The sequence below is a fragment of the Hyperolius riggenbachi genome, chromosome 2, assembly GCF_040937935.1.
Source record: "Hyperolius riggenbachi isolate aHypRig1 chromosome 2, aHypRig1.pri, whole genome shotgun sequence".
Lineage (NCBI taxonomy): Eukaryota > Metazoa > Chordata > Amphibia > Anura > Hyperoliidae > Hyperolius > Hyperolius riggenbachi.
This window is the reverse complement of record NC_090647.1, coordinates 286,887,934-286,907,889: the sequence shown is the minus strand read 5'-3', so window position 1 is coordinate 286,907,889 and position 19,956 is coordinate 286,887,934. Positions and strand designations below refer to the sequence as shown.

Sequence of the window (19,956 nt, the reverse complement as noted above, 5' to 3'; positions counted from 1 at the left end):
GTTGTAGTCAGTGTAGTGTAGTGGGAGTGTGGGAGTCTAGTGATTATTTAACTGTGTGTAGTGCTGTGCAGGCAGGTTCAGTGCTGCAGTGTAGTGGGAGTGGGGATTATCTGTGTGTAGAGTGCAGGCAGGCAGGTTAGTGCAGCTGCAGTGTTCACTTGTATATTCCAGTGACAGTTATACACTTGTAGGCCTCGATTCACAAAGCGGTGATAACCCAGTTATCACGCCTAAAAGACTTTAGGCGTGATGACCTTTTCACCACTGAGTTATCACCGATTTTTCCTGCTCTTCGCGCGAAGTTACCGCGCGTAAGCGCGTTCGCGCGTACGCGCGTGAGAGCGCGCGCAAAGTCCCATAGGGCTTAATGGGAGCTTCGCGCGAAGCGGCGGGTGTTGCGCGCGCACTTACGCGCGTACGCGCGGCAACTTCGCGCGAGTTTCTTCTTATCATGCCTAAAGTGACTTTAGGCGTGATAAGGACCTTTTCACCATGGTGCTAACACTTTGCACCGCTTTGTGAATCGAGCCCGTACTATTTGCAGGCAGCCAGTCACACCGCCGGCGCCGCCACTCTCTGCCAGCGCTGTTCATTCATTCTGTCAGTGACCTTGTGCCGTGCCCAGTGCCCACTGCTCGCTCGCTCGCTGGCATATGAGCATCTCATTACACAGTGTGACATCCTTGTGTGCCCACTGCATCCTTCAGTGACCTAGTTGTATATCCAGTGCCCACTGCTGTGCCCACTGCATCCTTCAGTGACCTTGTACTGTGGCCACTGCATCCTTCAGTGACCTAGTTGTATATCCAGTGGCCACTGCTGTGCCCACTGCATCCTTCAGTGACCTTGTACTGTGGCCACTGCATCCTTCAGTGACCTAGTTGTATATCCAGTGCCCACTGCTGTGCCCACTGCCTCCTTCAGTGACCTTGTACTGTCCCCACTGCATCCTTCAGTGACCTTGTACTGTGCCCACTGCATCCTTCAGTGACCTTGTACTGTGCCCACTGCATCCTTCAGTGACCTAGTTGTATATCCAGTGCCTACTGCTGTGCCCACTGCATCCTTCAGTGACCTTGTACTGTGGCCACTGCATCCTTCAGTGACCTTGTACTGTGCCCACTGCATCCTTCAGTGACCTAGTTGTATATCCAGTGCCCACTGCTGTGCCCACTGCATCCTTCAGTGACCTTGTACTGTGCCCACTGCATCCTTCAGTGACCTTGTACTGTGCCCACTGCATCCTTCAGTGACCTAGTTGTATATCCAGTGCCCACTGCTGTGCCCACTGCATCCTTCAGTGACCTTGTACTGTGCCCACTGCATCCTTCAGTGACCTTGTACTGTGCCCACTGCATCCTTCAGTGACCTTGTACTGTGCGCACTGCATCCTTCAGTGACCTAGTTGTATATCCAGTGCCCACTGCTGTGCCCACTGCATCCTTCAGTGACCTAGTTGTATATCCAGTGCCCACTGCTGTGCCCACTGCATCCTTCAGTGACCTTGTACTGTGGCCACTGCATCCTTCAGTGACCTTGTACTGTGCCCACTGCATCCTTCAGTGACCTTGTACTGTGCCCACTGCATCCAGTGATTCATTACTAGCAACATGTCTGGCAGGGTTTCGCGGGGTGAGAGGAAAGGGAGTTCAATTGCCTCAGCCACTTCTGGGACTGCTCCACGTCCAGGGAGAGGACGCCCAGCTGTACGTGGTCGTGATGCAGCAGAAAAGGGGGCAGCAAAGCCTGGGCCGAGTCAGCGGACGCCATTGTCCAAATATTTTAAAGTTTCTGGTCCCCGTGTGGTGGTTGAGCAAATGGAACCTGACGTACTCATGGACATCATGACTTCCTCCCAGACCTCTGCTGTGAGCACCACTCCAAGCAGTAGCAGCAGCAGCCAACATCCCACGCTTGTTGTGACATCCACCCCAGCACCCACTGGTCAGCAGCCCTCCCAGGATGACAGCGTTCTGTCCCTCAGTCCGGCATCTGGGAACCTGCTGATGCAAGAAGCTCAGGACTTACTGGGGACTTATGTGGCAGAGATTGAGATCGGGCCACAATCACAAGCGTTGTTGAGTTCTGGTGATGAAGACGAGGGGTCTGTGTCTGGGGATGTAGGGACAGAAGAGGAGGCGGGGGAGTCAGAGGAAGAGCTGGATTATGATGATGCTGCTGATGATGACGACGTTGTGGACCCTAACTATGTGCAGCCTGCTGAGTCCGTGGAAGAATGGTCAGAGCAGGATGACGAGTCACCTCGGCCTAGGCAAGGATATCGCCATATGTCAGGCAGGGGCAGGGGCATCGGCAGCAGTGGGCGTGGAGGAAGTAGACAGGACACTGCTTCAGCCGGCACCACCACCATGCAACCCCCGGCAACTACTACCACACATTGCTCCGCTGCACCCTCTGCTAGTGGGGGCCGCAGTAAATTAAAGTCACCAGTGTGGGATTGCTTTGAGGAATGTACTGATGACAAAAGGTATGCGGTGTGCAGGTTATGCAGCAAAAGATTGAGCCGTGGGAAAAGTCTGAGCAAGATGGGTACCTCATCCCTCCAGGGCCACCTGAGAAGCCGCCACTGCCGCGAGTATGCGGACTTTAAGAGGAAGCAGGCACTGCTGGCAGGGGTTCCTGAGAGCAGAAGGCCCACCAGCACAGCAGCATCCTCCCTCCCTCAGGGTCGTGAATCCCCCACAGCAGCAGCAGTAGTAGCACGCAAGCGCTCTTCCACCTCGGCTGCTCAGGACACAGACATTGAGGCTGGCAGCCAGTGTTCGCCTCTCTCCTCTGTCTCCCCTGCATCCCAGCGTCGTCAGACCCTGCTGAGCGACACCTTTCAGGGTCTGACCAAGCCTCTGCCTCCAAGCCACAGGCGGATCCGCAAACTAAATGGCTTGCTGGCCCGGGCCATGGCATCACAGCTGCTTCCCTACTCCCTGGTGCAGGAGGGGAGCGCCATGCAGACGCTGCTCCAATTTGGCATCCCCGAGTGGCAAGTCCCCAGTCGCCACTATTTCAGCAGGAGCGCGATCCCAGCACTCCACAAGTTTGCGGTGGAAAACGTGGCCCGTTCCCTGGACTACTCTGTGGGCAAGCGGGTCCACGTGACCATGGACTCGTGGAGTAGCAGATTTGGGACAGGTCGCTACCTGTCCTTTACGGCCCACTGGGTGACACTGATGGAAGGGAGGGAGGACAAGAGCGCATCAGCCCAGCTAGTGGTGCCACCACGCGGGATCAGGGGGGATGCAGAAGGGTCCTGTCACGACACTCCCTCAGCACCCGGAAAGCAAGCCCGCCTCGGCAGCAGCAGCGCCAAGCCTCGGCACTGCCAAGCCCTTTTAACATTGGTGACCCTGGGGAAGGAGAGGCTTACGGCCACCAACGTCCTGGCCGCCCTCAGGAAGCAGGAGCGGAGGTGGCTGACCCCCAGAGGCCTGGAAGTGGGGTATGTGGCAGCCGATAACGGGGCCAACCTGGTGGCAGCAGTGCAGCAGGGAAACCTCCAGCACATCCCCTGCTTGGCCCACGTGCTCAATCTTGTGGTGCAGCGCTTCTTGCGCACCTACCAGGGGATGAGCGAGCTGCTGCAGGATGCCCGGGCGGTGGTACGCTTTTTCCGCCTGTCAGCCACTGCCTCTGCACTCTTGTCCACCTTACAGCAGCAGTATGGAAGGCCACAACACCGGCTGATCATCGACATGCCAGTTCGCTGGAATTCGACTCTGGCCATGTTGGAGCGGCTGTGTCAGCACAGGCTGGCTCTTAGGGCCTACATGCTAGACCCAAGTGTCCCCAGCAACCATCAAGTCCCCATGATTACTGCCACTCAGTGGACACTGATGCAGCAAGTATGCCTGGTGCTGAGTCCCTTCCTGGAGGCAACCAAGATGGTCAGTGAGGAGCGGGCCTCTGTGTGCCAGTGGGTGCCCTTGGTTTGTCTACTGGAGCAGGCAATGGACAATTTAATTGAGCGTGGGGATGAAGCCCTGAGGCAGTTGGAAGAACAGGAGCAGATGGCAGCACAGTCCAGCTCAGAGGAGGGCTCACAGCAGGTAGTGGAAGAGTTGGAGGTCCCTAACCTGAATGAGGAGGAGGAGCAGAGTGCAGCAGGCGTTGTACGTGGATGGCGGTTTGAGGAGGACAACGACATGGCACAGGAAGAGGACAGGCATGCGTTATGGGACAATGGCGAGGACGAGGAAGATCTTGCTGGCAGGGCCCACTTGTTTCCCATGGCTGTGCACATGTTGCGCTGCCTTCGCAGGGACCCCCGGGTGATCCAGATGCGTTCAAGGGAGGACATCTGGATTACCTTGATGCTTGATCCCCGTCTGAAGGGGAAGCTGGGAGACTTAATGACGCCATCCACCACCGAGCAACGCACAAGGGAGTTGAAGGAGGCCCTTGTGCGAAGACTACTGGAAGCATTCCCCCAGCCTTCCACCCCCACTGTAACTGCTCTGCCAAGCCAGCAAGAGGTGCCTGCCATTGCCACTAGCAGCACAACAACAACCACCAGCAGCAGCAGCAGCAACTGGCTCCCCGGAGACCTGAAGAGCCTAAGCAAGAGCCTATATGCAGTGCAGCAGCCCAGAACAGAGGTGCCCGCCACAGCATCCACCACCAACCAGCACAAGCAACGACTGACCACCATGGTGTCTGACTATATGGGGTCATCCAGCGGGCTCAATGACACCGACAGCCCCGTGGACCCCTTGGAGTACTGGGTCAAGAGACTGGACATCTGGAGCGAGCTTTCCCAGTACGCCCTGGAACTCCTATCCTGCCCTCCTTCCAGTGTCCTCTCAGAGAGATGCTTTAGTGCGGCCGGTGGCGTGGTCACAGAGAAGCGCTCTCGGCTCTCCCACGCCTCTGTGGACAAACTCACCTTCCTGAAAATCAACCAGGCTTGGGTGGAAGGTGAGTTCCTGGCCCCTATTGTCGGACACAGGGGGACATGAAGTGGCTGCTGCATGTGCTGTTGTTAACTATGCCTGCCTTTATAAAGACATTTACTACCTGCCTAGTGCCTACCTTGGTTAATTTTTTTGGTGTTATGGTACTACTACCAGTAAGTTGCCATGGTCCTCCTTCTGAGCTGCTGAACTGACCGCCCGCTTTGTCCTCCTGACTCAGTCGCTACTACACTCTGCGTTCACACTGCCCGGGTCGCCGGGTGCATTTAATTTTTTGGCCAGCACTATGACGCTGTGCTACTACTACTGTGCTGCTGCTGCTGAACTGACCGCCCGCTTTGTCCTCCTGACTCAGTCGCTACTACACTCTGCGTTCACACTGCCCGGGTCGCCGGGTGCATTTAATTTTTTGGCCAGCACTATGACGCTGTGCTACTACTACTGTGCTGCTGCTGCTGCTGAATTGACCGCCCGCTTTGTCCTCCTGACTCAGTCGCTACTACACTCTGCGTTCACACTGCCCGGGTCGCCGGGTGCATTTAATTTTTTGGCCAGCACTATGACGCTGTGCTACTACTACTGTGCTGCTGCTGCTGAACTGACCGCCCGCTTTGTCCTCCTGACTCAGTCGCTACTACACTCTGCGTTCACACTGCCCGGGTCGCCGGGTGCATTTAATTTTTTGGCCAGCACTATGACGCTGTGCTACTACTACTGTGCTGCTGCTGCTGAACTGACCGCCCGCTTTGTCCTCCTGACTCAGTCGCTACTACACTCTGCGTTCACACTGCCCGGGTCGCCGGGTGCATTTAATTTTTTGCCCAGCGCTATGACGCTGTGCTACTACTACTGTGCTTCTGCTGCTGAACTGACCGCCCGCTTTGTCCTCCTGACTCAGTCGCTACTACACTCTGCGTTCACACTGCCCGGGTCGCCGGGTGCATTTAATTTTTTGGCCAGCACTATGACGCTGTGCTACTACTACTGTGCTGCTGCTGAACTGACCGCCCGCTTTGTCCTCCTGACTCAGTCGCTACTACACTCTGCGTTCACACTGCCCGGGTCGCCGGGTGCATTTAATTTTTTGGCCAGCACTATGACGCTGTGCTACTACTACTGTGCTGCTGCTGCTGAAATGACCGCCCGCTTTGTCCTCCTGACTCAGTCGCTACTACACTCTGCGTTCACACTGCCCGGGTCGCCGGGTGCATTTAATTTTTTGGCCAGCACTATGACGCTGTGCTGCTACTACTACCACCAGTATGTTGCCGTGGTCCTTCTGTGCTGCTGAACTGACCGCCCGCATAGTCCTTCTCCTGACTCAGTCGCTACCACCACTGCACTCTGCGTTCACACTGCCCGTGTCCACTGACAACTCTGCTGCGATGTCATTGCTAATTGCTGCAAAAAAACCAAAAAAAAAATTACAAAAACCTCTCTGGAGCCTTTTTGCCGTCAGCCACTCATCCTCCTCCAGCGGTACCTTCGCCGCCAAGTGCCATTGGAACTCGCCTTCACCTCTTTGACTGCTTAACGCGTATATCCCTTTTTAAAACCACTTATTACCAATTAATAGCCCCATTTAAAGTGTTGATTTCACTTTAACATCCATTTTCTCTAGAAAAAAATTTTTGGGGGGAATTTTTTATGTTGAAGTTATGTTGCCCCTTATCACCTCGATAATCCATGCTATTTGGGGGACTGTAGCATGTATGGGGGCTTTGTTATTAACGGTAAAAGAAAATCCGCCTCCGGGCATGAATCCGCGCGTGATTACGCCATTCACGGGAAAAAATCCGCGTGGTTGCGTGGACGCGGACGAAAATCCGCATGCGGCGGGGCCGAATGCGGATTTTTTTTTGCAACCACGTGGATTTCCGAATTCGTGGATGAGGCACATCCGAGCATCTGGACATCACCTCATTAACAAACATCTCAACGGTTGAATGTGGCCCCACCCACATGCAAAATATGTCATCTATACATCTAAACCACTGTAGGGCATGTGATTTGAATAATGTATTAGTGTAGAACAACATTTCTTCATAAACGCCCATGTATATATTTGCCTAGGATGGGGCCACATTCAACCCCATAGCTGTACCACATTCCTGCATGAAAAACTGTTCTTCAAACCGAAAATAATTCATCCTAAGGATCAACTCTAACAGTTTGCAAATGAACTTTGTTTAAACGTCTGAAAATTCTGACACTGTTTCAAGCATATATTTGACAGCCTCCACACCTCCATCATGCAGGATGGAGGAGTAGAGGCTCTCAACATCCATAGTGACCAAGATGCAATTCTCAGTCAGTGTATCCATATTATTAATCACATTAAGAAACATTTTAGTATCTCACAAGTACGATTTTTGTCCAGCCACATATAGTCTCAAAATCCTATCCAGGTATTTGGCAATTGCAGCAAACACCGAGTCCACCACTGCAACAATGGGGCGACCTGGTAGATTCTCCAAATTTTTATGAATCTTGGGGCACATATAAAGTACCGGAATGATTGGCTCATTGTGTATGAGGTATTTAGCCAATTTGTTATCAATGATGTTTTCTTGCAAGGCTCTAGTAACAATAGTCTCTATCTGTCCCTGTATATGATTCAGGGGATCACTTAACAATATTTCATATGTGGTTTCATCCGCAAGTTGGTGTTCCACCTCTTTGTTATACGGGGCAGTGTCCATAATGACAATGGCTCCGCCCTTGTCGGCCGGTTTTATGGTCAACAAAGGATTAACCACTAGTTCTCTCAAAGCTTCCCGTTGTTCTCTTTCCAAGTTATGCTTGATAGATACTCCTGATCTACCAGACCATATCAAAGCATCTATATCTTGCTGTATCTTCTTTGCATACAGGTCTATGATCTGACAAGACGGTGGGTGGAAATGACTTTTCAATAATAAACCAGTGTCTTTTAGGGACAAAAGGTCCTGAGTTGGTCCCTCTGATGTATGTGATGGAAACTCTCTCGGTATGGAGAAATAATATTTCCACTTGGTGTTTCTAAAGAATCTCTGTAATTCAATATCTATTTCAAGTGGATCTGGCCAATTGGTAAAGGAAAAAGATAGTCCATGATTGATTGCATTGATCTGTGTCGGAGTGAGATGTACTGAAGAGATATTGACAACTTTGTTTTCCTCAGACGGGGTTGTCGGGGTCTCAATCGTGACTTGATGTTGCCTCCTCCTGCGGCCACCCCTGCGCCTCCGCCTCCCCTTGCTAGAATGTCTGACAGTCCCTCTTGTGAGGAACTGGTCAAAAAATCTGATGATTCTCGTTGTGACTCATCTTGGCTTGTGAGGGGATTGTTACCCCCTCTGGGTTTTCTAATGTCAGCCAACTTAGGTACCAAATAATTGAACAAAAACTGCCCCCTAAACGAGGCGGTGATCGACTCAAAAAGTTGTTGTATAGAGAGGCATGGTGGATCAAAAGATTGGACATCATGGAGCTAAAGGGTCTCAATCAAGAACTAGATTTAATTCCGTATTATTTTCAGAAGGTCAGATAAAGTTCATTTGCAAACTGTTGGAGTTGATCCTTAGGATGAATTATTTTCAGTTTGGAGAACAGTTTTTCATGCAGAAACGAGGTACAGTTATGGGGTCGAATGTAGCCCCAACCTACGCAAATATATACATGGGCATTTATGAAGAGATGTTCATCTACACTAATACATTATTCAAATCACATGCCCTACAGTGGTTTAGATATATAGATGACATAATTTGCGTGTGGGCGGGGCCACATTCAACCCTTGAGATGTTTGTTGATGAGGTGATGTCCGGACATGAGGCTCACAATACATACAACCAAGGATAGAATATCTTTCCTTGATACTATGGTAATTAGATGTAACGATTGGTGTCAGCACACAGAGAGTATCTGGGATTATTGGTGATCTGCAGTATCACCAACAATACAGATGTATACCTGATTATGGATGATCTGCAGAATCACCAATAATACAAGTATGACTAACCTCTGGACACCCAATGAAATGTAAGTGCTTGGTGCAACTGTAAGGTTATCTCCCGTGGAGCGAGAGACACAGATACTACCGCAGCCAGTGACCACCTGAGGGGCAGGTGGCCTCTGGCTGTGCCGGGACTATCTCTTTAAGAGGAGGAGATAGAGATAATCTTGCAGCCAGTGATTCCCTGATGGATTGGAAATCAGACTGTACTGCAGCCAAGGATTCCCAGATGGATTGGGAATCAGACTGTACTGCAGCCAGTGGACTCCAATGGGGTAGAGGCCACTGGCTGGACTGCAGGAAGGACTCTCTGAGGAGCAGGAGGTCCTTGCAGCTAGCTGACACCTGGTGGATCAGTGTCACGGGTAGTACAGACAGACTGATCACTCAAGGGATGAGTGACAGTCAGAAAGGTCAGACAGGCCAGGTTGGCAACACACGAGCAGACAAGGTACAGAGACAGAAAGCTGATTCGGTAACCGGGTACAGGCAGGGTTGGCAACTGGTAGACAGATAGGCAGAGGTACCGTTGTATTCGCAACGGCAGACAACCGGCAGACAACCAGCAACTGACAAACAAGATCTTTATATACTACAGCGCTCCGCAGCGCCGCCCCCAGCCACTCAGCCAATCAGGAGTTCCACTGGAATCAGCTGATCGTCCTGATCAGCTGATACCTCTCCTTCTGGCATAAAGGTCCTGTCTTCTGGCGCGCGCGCACGTAGCTCTCCATCTGTGTGCACTAGAAGGCCCAGGCAAACCAGACACATGTTGCTGTGCGGAAACCGCCGGTCTGAACGCGGAGACAGCCGCCCCGCCGCCAGTGTGCTGACGGCGATGAAGATAGTGGTTAGGTAGGGCTGGTGTACCCAGTAGAACAAGCCCTCGACCCCCTCCCCCCCCCCCCCCCCGCGTGCAATAACACCCCCGTCCCACGCATATGCTTGCATCTGCCCGGTCCTTGGAAAAATTGGCTGATGCTAAAGCGGTCCTTGGGTCAAAAAAGGTTGGGGACCACAGTGTAGATGATGCCTATCAGAGAGGGACACATAGTAGTCCTAAGAGACAGGGGAAGAACATTACAGGATGTATATCATCTGTATCTAGATATAATGTCGAGAGTGATAATATTGCAAAGATTATTAAAAAATATTGGTATCTTCTGACAGATAGTTTCCCTGATATCCAACAATTTAGGAATGTCCCTATTTTTTCCATTAAAAAGCACCTACAATGAGAGATAAGTTGGTACATGCTGACAGACAAATTGGGCGGTCTGGCTGCTGTGGGTTGTCCCGGAGGGGCACTTTTCCTTGTTTAAACTGTGTCCATTGCAGCTCAGTGATCAAAAGGGATGAGATCAGACACCCCTACAGAGGTACCAAGTTTAAAATAAAAGATTGTTTTACATGCGATTCCACATGTGGTCTATGCATTAAAGTGCCCCTGTGGTCTGATCTACGTTGGCCAGACCACACAAAAAATGAAAGTGCGCCTTTCATCGCACAAACATGAAACCAGAGAAAGATTAGTGGAACAGGCTGTCCCCTTTCACTTTGTCCAGGCAGGACATAATGTCAGCCCACTTAGGTACCAAATAATTGAACAAGTACTCCCCCCTAAACGAGGCGGTGATCGGCTCAAAAAGTTGTTGTATAGAGAGGCATGGTGAATCAAAAGATTGGACACCATGGAGCCAAAGGGCCTCAATTGAGAACTAGATTTAATTCCGTTTATTTGAAGAGTATTCTGATTCTTATGTTATTTTATTCATATTATTTTTGCATTTTTCATTTTTTCTTTTCTTTTTATTTATTTATTATTTTATTTCAATTTTATTTTATTTTTATTTTTTCATTATTTTTATTTTATTGGGTCACTTTCCTATTGTTTATAATAACAAGTGCTGATGTGTCTGCTCCACGGCTACTAAGCGTGATTCCAAATGAACCCCCCTCTAATCTCTATTTGTATTAATGATTATGCATAACATTGTAGTACACTGCAGGCGGGCTTCCATTGCAGGTTCCGTGTTCCATCAGCCGCGGGATAGCGGGGGATTACCCACAGAACACCGTGTCACTATGACGCTGTGGGTGGGCTCCCCTGATGCTCTCCCATTGGCCGCATGGTATAGTGGGTGTGAGAGTGGCCTGTGGACAACATCCTCCGTTGTCACCACACTGCGGTTTCCCATCAGGTCCGTCTATGATGGCGATGGGCGGTGCAGGATGTCGGGACTGTGCGCATGTGCAGATTTGCGATGGATGCCCGTTCCAGCAATGTATGACGTGTGTATAGGAGGTGAGAAATTTCAAATGTGGCAACCAATGGGCTATAATGAATGCAGTTCCCCATCAGGCACCTTGATGAAACGGACCTAACTAATTGGCTATTTGGGTTCTACCTAACGGGATTGGTTAACAGCCTACCATATCTATATATATAAAATCGTGTGTGTGTGTGTGTGTGTGTGTGTGTGTGTGTGTGTGTGTGTGTGTGTGTGTGTGTGTGTGTGTGTGTGTGTGTGTGTGTGTGTGTGTGTGTGTGTGTGTGTGTGTGTGTGTGTGTGTGTGTGTGTGTGTGTGTGTGTGTGTGTGTGTGTGTGTGTGTGTGTGTGTGTGTGTGTGTGTGTGTGTGTGTGTGTGTGTGCCGCGACCACTCGAAAACGGCTTGACCGATTTGAACGAAAGTTGGTACACAGATCCCTTACTACCTGGGATGATAGGTTCTGGGGGTCTCGCGGCCCCCCTGCACACCTGGGCGGAGCTACAAATAGCAAATCAGATTTCACCCATTCAAGTCAATGGAAAAAATTTAAAAGGCTGCCATTCTCACAGTAATCAAGCCACAGTGCCCACACTTGGCACAGGTGGTCACTTGGTGACCGAGGTTACAAATCCAGGAAAAGTGGGCGGAGCATAAAACAGCCAATCAAATTTCAGCCGTTCATTTTAAATGGGAAAATGTAAACTGCAGCCATTCTTAGAATGGTAATCGCAGAGTTCTCAAACTTGCCACAGTTGGTCACTGGGTGAATGCGATTAAGATTCAAGAAAATGGGTGGAGCCTACAACAGCCAATCAAAATTCACTTATTGATTTTCAAGGGGAATATTTAAACTGCTGCCATTCTTACACTGTTAATTGCAGAGGCTTCAAACTTGCTACAGTCGTCATTGGGTGACTGGGGTCCAAATTCACTAAAGGGGTGGGGCCACATACAGCCAATCAGATTTCCTTGGTGGATAAACTGCTTCCATTCACGCATTTTTGATGCCAGGAACCTGAAAGCTCACAAATGTGGTCATTGAGTGACTGTGTGTCAAGGTCACAAAAAGTGGGCGGAGCCAAAAACAGCTTTTACTGGGAAAATATAAACTGCAGCCATTCTTACATCGTTAATGGCAGGGTTCTCAAACTTTGCACAGTTGGTCATTGGGTAACTGAGATTAAGATTTTGGAAGGTGGGTGGAGCCTACAACAGCCAATAAAAATTCACCTTTTGATTTTCAAAGGGAATGTTTAAGCTGCTACCATTCTCTTAGGGCCTGTACACACTGCTGCGCTTGCGCTGCGCTTGCGCTGCGCTTTTCAAATCACATCCGCTTTTTAATCGCAAGGTCTTTTGAAAAATAATGAAAATCGTGGAGACCTGTACACACTGGTGCGATGCGCTTTTCCTATTCTCATGAAGGCTTGCGATTTAAAAATCGCATGCGATTTTAAAAGCGCAGCAGTGTGTACAGGCCCTTATACTGTTAAAAGCAGATGCATCAAACCTGGTACAGTCAGTCACTGGGTGACTAGGGCCCAAACTCAGAAAGGTGGCGGAGCCACAAACAGCCAATAAGATTTGTTTATTTTTCAATGGGAATATACAAAGTATTGATACCAAGGACCCCAAAGCTGATAAACTTGATAATTGAGTGACTGTATGTCAAGGTTAGAAAAAGTGGTCGGTGCCAACAACTACATTTTTAACATGGCAGGGTTCCCAAACTTTACACAATTGGCCACTGGGAGACTGGGATGAATATTCAGAAATGTGGGTGGAGCCTACAACAGCCAATCAAAATTTACCTATTGATTTTCAAGGGGACTATCCACATTGCTACCATTCTTACACTGTTGATGGCAGAGGCCTCAAACCTGATAAAGTTAGTCATTGGGTGACTGGGGTACAAATTCACTAAAGGGGTGGAGCCACAAACAGCCTATCAGATTTGTTAGATATATTTCAGCCATTCTGTTATTGGCAGGGTTCTCAAACGTGACACAGTTGGCCACTGGGTGACTGGGACTAATATTCAGGAAAGTGGGTGGTGCCTACAGCAGCCAATCAAAATTCACCTTTTGATTTTCAAGGGGAATATTGCAACTGCAGCCATTCTTACACTGTTAATGGCAGAGGCCTCAAACCTGCTACAGTCGGTCGTTAAGTGTCTGGGGTTCAAATTCAGTAAAGGGGCGGAGCCAAAAACAGCCAGATTTCTTTGCTGGATAAACTGCTTCCATTACCACAATTTTGATGCCAGGAACCCAAAAGCTCACAAACTTGGTCATTGTGTAGTGACTGTGTGTCCAGGTTACAAAAAGTGGGAGGAGTTAAAACAGATTTTTCTGGGAAATTGTAAACTGCAGCCCTTCTTCACTGTTAATGGAAGGGTTCTCAAACTTAGCATAGCTGCTTACTGGGTGACTGGGATTAATGTTCAGAAAAGTGGGTGGAACCTTAAAATGCCAATCAAAAATCACATGTCGCTTTTCAAGGAGAAAATTACAATTGCTGCCATTCTTGCACTGTTAACCACTTGAGGACCCACCCTTTACCCCCCCTTAAGGACCAGCGCTGTTTTAGATGATCTGTGCTGGGTGGGCTCTGCAGCCCCCAGCACAGATCAAAGGGCACTCAGAGCGATCAGATCGCCCCCCTTTTTTCCCCACTAGGGGGATGATGTGCAGGGGGGGTCTGATCGCTCCTCCTGGCTGGCATTTTGCGGGGGGGGGGGGGGCACCTCAAAGCCCCCCTCCGCGGCGAAATCCTCCCCCTCCCTCTCCTACCTGCCACCCCCGGGAGATCTGGGCTGCACAGGACGCTATCCGTCCTGTGCAGCCAGTGACAGGACGTCCCCTGTCACATGGAGGCGATCCCCGGCCGCTGATTGGCCGGGGATCGCCGATCTGCCTTACGGCGCTGCTGCGCAGCAGCGCCGTACAAATGTAAACAAAGCGGATTATTTCCGCTTGTGTTTACATTTAGCCTGCGAGCCGCCATCGGCGGCCCGCAGGCTATTCACGGAGCCCCCCGCCGTGAATTGACAGGAAGCAGCCGCTTGTACAAGCGGCTGCTTCCTGATTAATTAGGCTGCAGCTGGCGACGCAATACTGCGTCGCTGGTCCTGCAGCTGCCACTTTGCCGATGCACGGTATAAGCGTGCGGTCGGCAAGTGGTTAATGGCACAAGCCTCAGACCTGGTACAGTTGGTCATTGGGTCACAGGGGATCAAATTCAGAAAAGGGGACAGAGCCACAAACAGTGAATCAGATTGGTTTCATTTCATGGGAAAATACAAATTATTGATGCCAAGGACCCCAAAGCTCACAAACTTGGTCATGCCAAAAACAAATTTCACTGGGAAAGTGTAAACTGCAGCCCTTCTTAAACTGTTTATGGCAGGGTTCCCAAACTTTGCCCAGATGGTCACTGAGGGACTGAGATTAATATTCAGGGAAGTGGGTGGAACCTATAATAGCCAATCAAAATTCACCTGTTGATTTTCAAGTGGATAATTTCAATTGCTGCCATTTTTCCACTGTTAATAGCAGATGCCTCAAACCTGCTACAGTTGGTCATTGGGTGACTGGGGTTCAAATGCTGGAGAGGGGGTGTAGCCACAAACAGCCAATCTGATTTGTTTAATTTCTATTGGAATATACAAATTATTGATGCCAAGGACCCCAAAGCTCACAAACTTGGTAATTGAGTGTTTGTCCGTTAGGGTTATAAAGTGGCCGGAGCTAACACCAGCCAAATACATACACGGGCAATGCCGGGTCATCAATTGGTGGAGACAAATACAAATTTCACTGGGAAAATGTAAACTGCAGCTATTCTTACACTGTTAATGGCAGGGTTTTTAAACTTTGCACAGTTGGTCACTGGGTGACTGGGATTAATATTCAGAAAAGTGGGTGGAGCCTACAAAAGTGTATCAAACTTCACCTATTGCTTTTCAATGGGAATATTTAATTGCTACCATTCTTGCACTGTTAATGGCACAGGCCTCAAACCTGGTACAGTTGGTTATTGAGTGACTGGGGTTCAAATTCAGAAAAGGGTGTGGAGCCACAAACAGCCAATCAGATTTTTTCATTTCAATGCAAATTATTGATACCAAAATACATACCCGGGCAACGCCGGGCAATCAGCTAGTTGTGTATATAAATGGATGTACTATGATGTAACTTGTAGTCTGTATACGCCTGGCTTGAGAAAGGAGCTGTGCTCCGAAACGTCGCCATTGAATATAGGCTGTACATGACTTCTTATTGAATAAAAAGAGCATAATACTACAGATGGTGCCGGTCATTGTCTATACAATTGCTGAAGAGTCTGTAGTGCTGACAGACTGACCAGGCACGTCGACATTGACAGCAACTGAGGAGTGCTCCACCGCATACTGCTACTTTGACAAGGGATGAAATATAATAATATATATCACATATAATATTCCCCAGCCCAGCTCATCCCCGGCTACCAGTTGGATGTTTCAGAGGTCCAGAGCATCATGGGACAGCTTTTCAAGTCTCCCCATAAGTATTGCATAAAAACATTATATCAGTGCTATTAAGATACAGAATAATAATATAATAATAATGGTATGGTAGTTTTTTTGGGTTTTTTTCGACCATTTACGACCATTTACATTATTACAAGTTGTTATCTCTTTCTTAGGAACATGTGTGTGCATGAGTCATAGTGGTAGTTGCTTGTGGCCCAGTCATGTATATATAAGACCTAATAGATATGTAGAAAATATCCACCCATGATCTGTTATGACCACACCCACTTGTATTGGGCCCTCTACATTTATTCTGCACTGGGCCCCACTTTTGGCTTCAACCATCCCTGAGATATTTGTTAGTTATTTCTCACTGATTATGTGTAAACATGCCCAGCAACAGCATGCAGATCTCAGATTACGTTGCCTGATTTCCATGAGGTCAGTTGAGAAGAAGTGGAGAAATAATGGTCGCATTGTATTTCAGATAGTGATTTACTAAAATTGCTGACAATAATTAGAACAGAAAAGAAACAGAAACAGTTTTTTCTAAGCAAACCCTGATCATGTTGTTAACGTATTTAATCAACCATGTTAACTGGACCCTATTGCAAAATAAATTATGGGTCAATTCTCCAAAACAAGGTGCAGAGTGACTATTTTGATTCGCCCAGAGCAGTAATGTAGTATAAAGTTTGTTTTTATACATTGTATACTCAGAACTAATGACGCAGCATAAGCAAGGAATTGCAATTTTCAGTCATTTAAATGTTTTCAAATGTTTCAGAGTAAAACTGCTTACACATTGCATAAAATGAACAATCTGAAATGATTCTTAAATTACTGCATTGTTTTTTTTGTTTTGTTTTGTTTTTTTGGTTAAAGAGGAAGTGCTCTTATGAATAAGATGCTACAATGGAAAATCAGAAACCCAATCCAGCTGCCTCATTAATAAAATTGCTTACCTTACTGTATCACCAAGTATCCTCTTCAGCTTTCTCTTAACCATAACCAATTGAATGAGAGTGCTGGGCGTATAGGCAGGGGTAATTCTAAACTTTATATTACCTGCCCTGAGGAGAAATGCAGTACAACAGTCATTTCCCTCTCGTGCCCATGTTCTAATAACATAGTGGGTATCACTCAGTTACGGACTTACCTTGTTGTTATGAACATTACCATCTTTCTGCTTTAGAACCTGAAATGTTACAGTTTTCATATTTATTAGCAACTTGGCTATAGGTTGGGAGGCGTGAAAACATGCCTGCGAAAAGTGAGAACATCCTGCAGAATGAAAGAGGCAATCAAGGGAAATGCAGAGTTAACTCAACTGGCTTCCACCTGCATCTTGGTGCTTTCCACCAGTGTACACTTCAGCATTCAGAGCAGAATGTGGAAGCCTACACAAATGGAATACACAGGAATGCAGGTGGGAGGCTGATGAGTTAACCCTGCATTTTCCACTCTGGCCTTCCGCACTCTGCAGGATGCTCTCACTTCGTGAGAGTGTTTTTGCTCATCCTTGCTTATAGGAAAGCAATTCTGCTTGATATTAGACCTTATTTTTAGACAGCTTAAAGTACACCTGACCTGAGGCAAAGTTATCTAAGGTAAGCACAGAGGTATGTGCATGCTGGAATCACATACCTCTGTATGTTGTCTGATCTTCTCTTCATTCCCCCTGGTTTCCATAATCACTCCTTTAAAAATGTGACTTATAGCTAAAGTCAAATTTTCCAACAGGAAGAGGCAGACTTGTAATGATGTTCCCTCCTATCACCCTCTCATTTCCTCTTCTTCTCTGCCCCAAACCTGAAAGCTTTACTTCAGAGTGATTTCAGGGACTGGGGGTAAGAGGAAATGAACGTACAGCGCACAGAGGTATGTGGATCCAGCATGAACATACTAACTTTGCCTCGGGTCATGTGTCCTTTAACGTTCTTGAGAACGTTACACAATCCACTACCAAAGTTTGGTTTGAAGAGTCATGTACGAAGTGGCTTAATACAGTGCACATCCTTCAAAACTCCCTACAACATTTCTAATAGAGGAGGCTTACAATTAACCTCCAGCCAAAACTTTTTACTTAGCTTTGGACAAGGTGGGGGACAGTAAGAATCTTGTTTTTATTGCTTGTTTCTGTCTCTCCACCATGGGGATTTCCTCTTGCTTCTTGTTAGCACTCACACTAGAAATTGGCATCTGGGACATCTTCCCATTGAGAACACATGCAGTATGTTCCTGCCTCTTTCCACAAAACTTGAACTGGCATTCCGTCTCTGTGACAGACACCTACAGTCTGATGCAAGTAACCATCCGAATCCCTCTACCTGTGCCATGCATGGCTAAGGGGAGGAAATGTTGCCAACCGCCGATTTTTTTTCCTGCAATCAAATCCTATTGACTTCAATAACTTGCAATCCCCAGTCCAGATTTGCATGCAAGAAATTGCTCTGAATCACCCCTAGTGGAAACAACTGCACTTAAAGCAGCAGGGACAGCAATACTATACCAGGAAATATATATATATATATTGTATATGTATAACTACTTTTTCTACTTACATAACATATGCATTGTACTGTCCACATTTTGATTTTAGTGAATTTTATATAGTAAATAAAGAGAATTTTGTTCCTGGCATATGCCTTTTTAATTTCCTCTGACTGAAGCCACTCCTGATGTAATTTCCTCCATTACTTTTATTTCCTCCTAGCTAGCTTGCTTTGTAAACATGGGAAGACAACAAGATCAGATTTCAGCAGCTTCACACCGTACTGCCCTCAGCCAATCAGTGAGGATCAGGAATGTGGGAGGGGAGATGACAAGCTTCCCTTTCATCGTCGATGGCAAAAATCAAGCCAGGCTGACAACAGAAAATGATTTCTGAATAGATTGGAGTGCTTACAATGCAGGGTATGGCTGCAGGATGCATAATAAACACAGAGCATTTTGTAAATGGAATTTGAATTTATGGCTGACAAAGCAATTTTAACGAAATAAATCTCTCTCTGAAATCTCACTGCAAAAGACTTTATCCATCTGATAAAATACTGTAGACTTATTAAATTAGGGGCAGTTTTTGCAAGTTTGACTTTATTATGCAGTTAGCTATGCAAAACCAAAATTATAAGAATGATATATTGATAAAATACTTGATGTAAAGCAGAGCTTTATTAATTAATCTAAGTTTAAAAATACACTAAAAGTTATAAAGCTCTTCCTTATGGTGCCTATACATAGTACATTTTTTTCATCCAATCTTAACATTTCTATGTAATTAAAGGGAACTGTCTAAATTATCCTTTCAGTATATTCACTTAATTTACCCTTATTCTACATAGAAATGGTAAGATTGGATGAAAATAATTGTACCATGTATGGGCACCATAAGGAGGATAAAAAAAAAGATTCAAACAAAGAGCCCAGATCAACAACCTTTTTAAGTAAAAATCTCCAGAAATGTTTGCAGTTTTTGCCTCAGGGGATAAATCTGTCTACTACACATTTTAGATAAGCTGCCTGACACTGTCAAATGTTTGATGGTGTCAGACATTGATGAGTACACTCCAGTGCTTTAAAAGGGGGACCTGTGTATGCTGTTGTTGTAAAAACACTATTTTTTTGAGTGACACACATTTTTTACTATTGTTTTGAGACACTTATTACCTATCCATTTATCTATTCTCCGCCTTTCTGTTTTCTTACTATCCTAGCGAAGTTTGTTGACCCATCAAATGTGTAATTTTCCCTATTCAATAAAGCAAAGAAAAGCAATAATGATATGGATTGCAAATTGCAGTAACCTGTAGCAATCAATCAAGTTAATTTTCACTTATCAGATTTCAATGAACTAAATTGTGATTGGTTGGATTGTGATGCTGCAATCTGCACATCAGCAGCAGTGCTCTAAACAATTAACAATAATTCTTTGGAAGAATTTCAACAAATTACACATGATATGTATTTCAAGTGTCTGTAAGTATGCTAATGGTATATATGCAAAAAAGGGCACCGAGGAAATTTGGGTGCACACGGCACAGCTGCTATATAGGTAATTCTGCTGCTATTCTACTACTTGGTGCCCTTCCCCTCACACTATCCCTTCCTCTATTACCTCCTAACACTGACCTACCACTATCTAAGACTAAAACTCACCCACCTTACCTACTTCTAATTCTAACCTACCGCTATTAAGTATTAATACGCTAACCTAACGCTGTTTACGCCTAAAATAATGCACAGT

General features: G+C 47.1%; 1 long non-coding RNA gene across 1 annotated transcript in view; it reads left to right on the top strand.

Moving 5' to 3' along the window:
• LOC137544338 (uncharacterized) overlaps positions 1-18,732 on the top strand; it is a 38,411-nt gene extending 19,679 nt beyond the window's left edge. The window contains exon 3 of the long non-coding RNA XR_011025820.1: positions 18,427-18,732. This is a non-coding gene — a long non-coding RNA (uncharacterized lncRNA). The remainder of the gene's footprint in view (positions 1-18,426) is intronic.
• Positions 18,733-19,956: the final 1,224 nt, after the last annotated feature.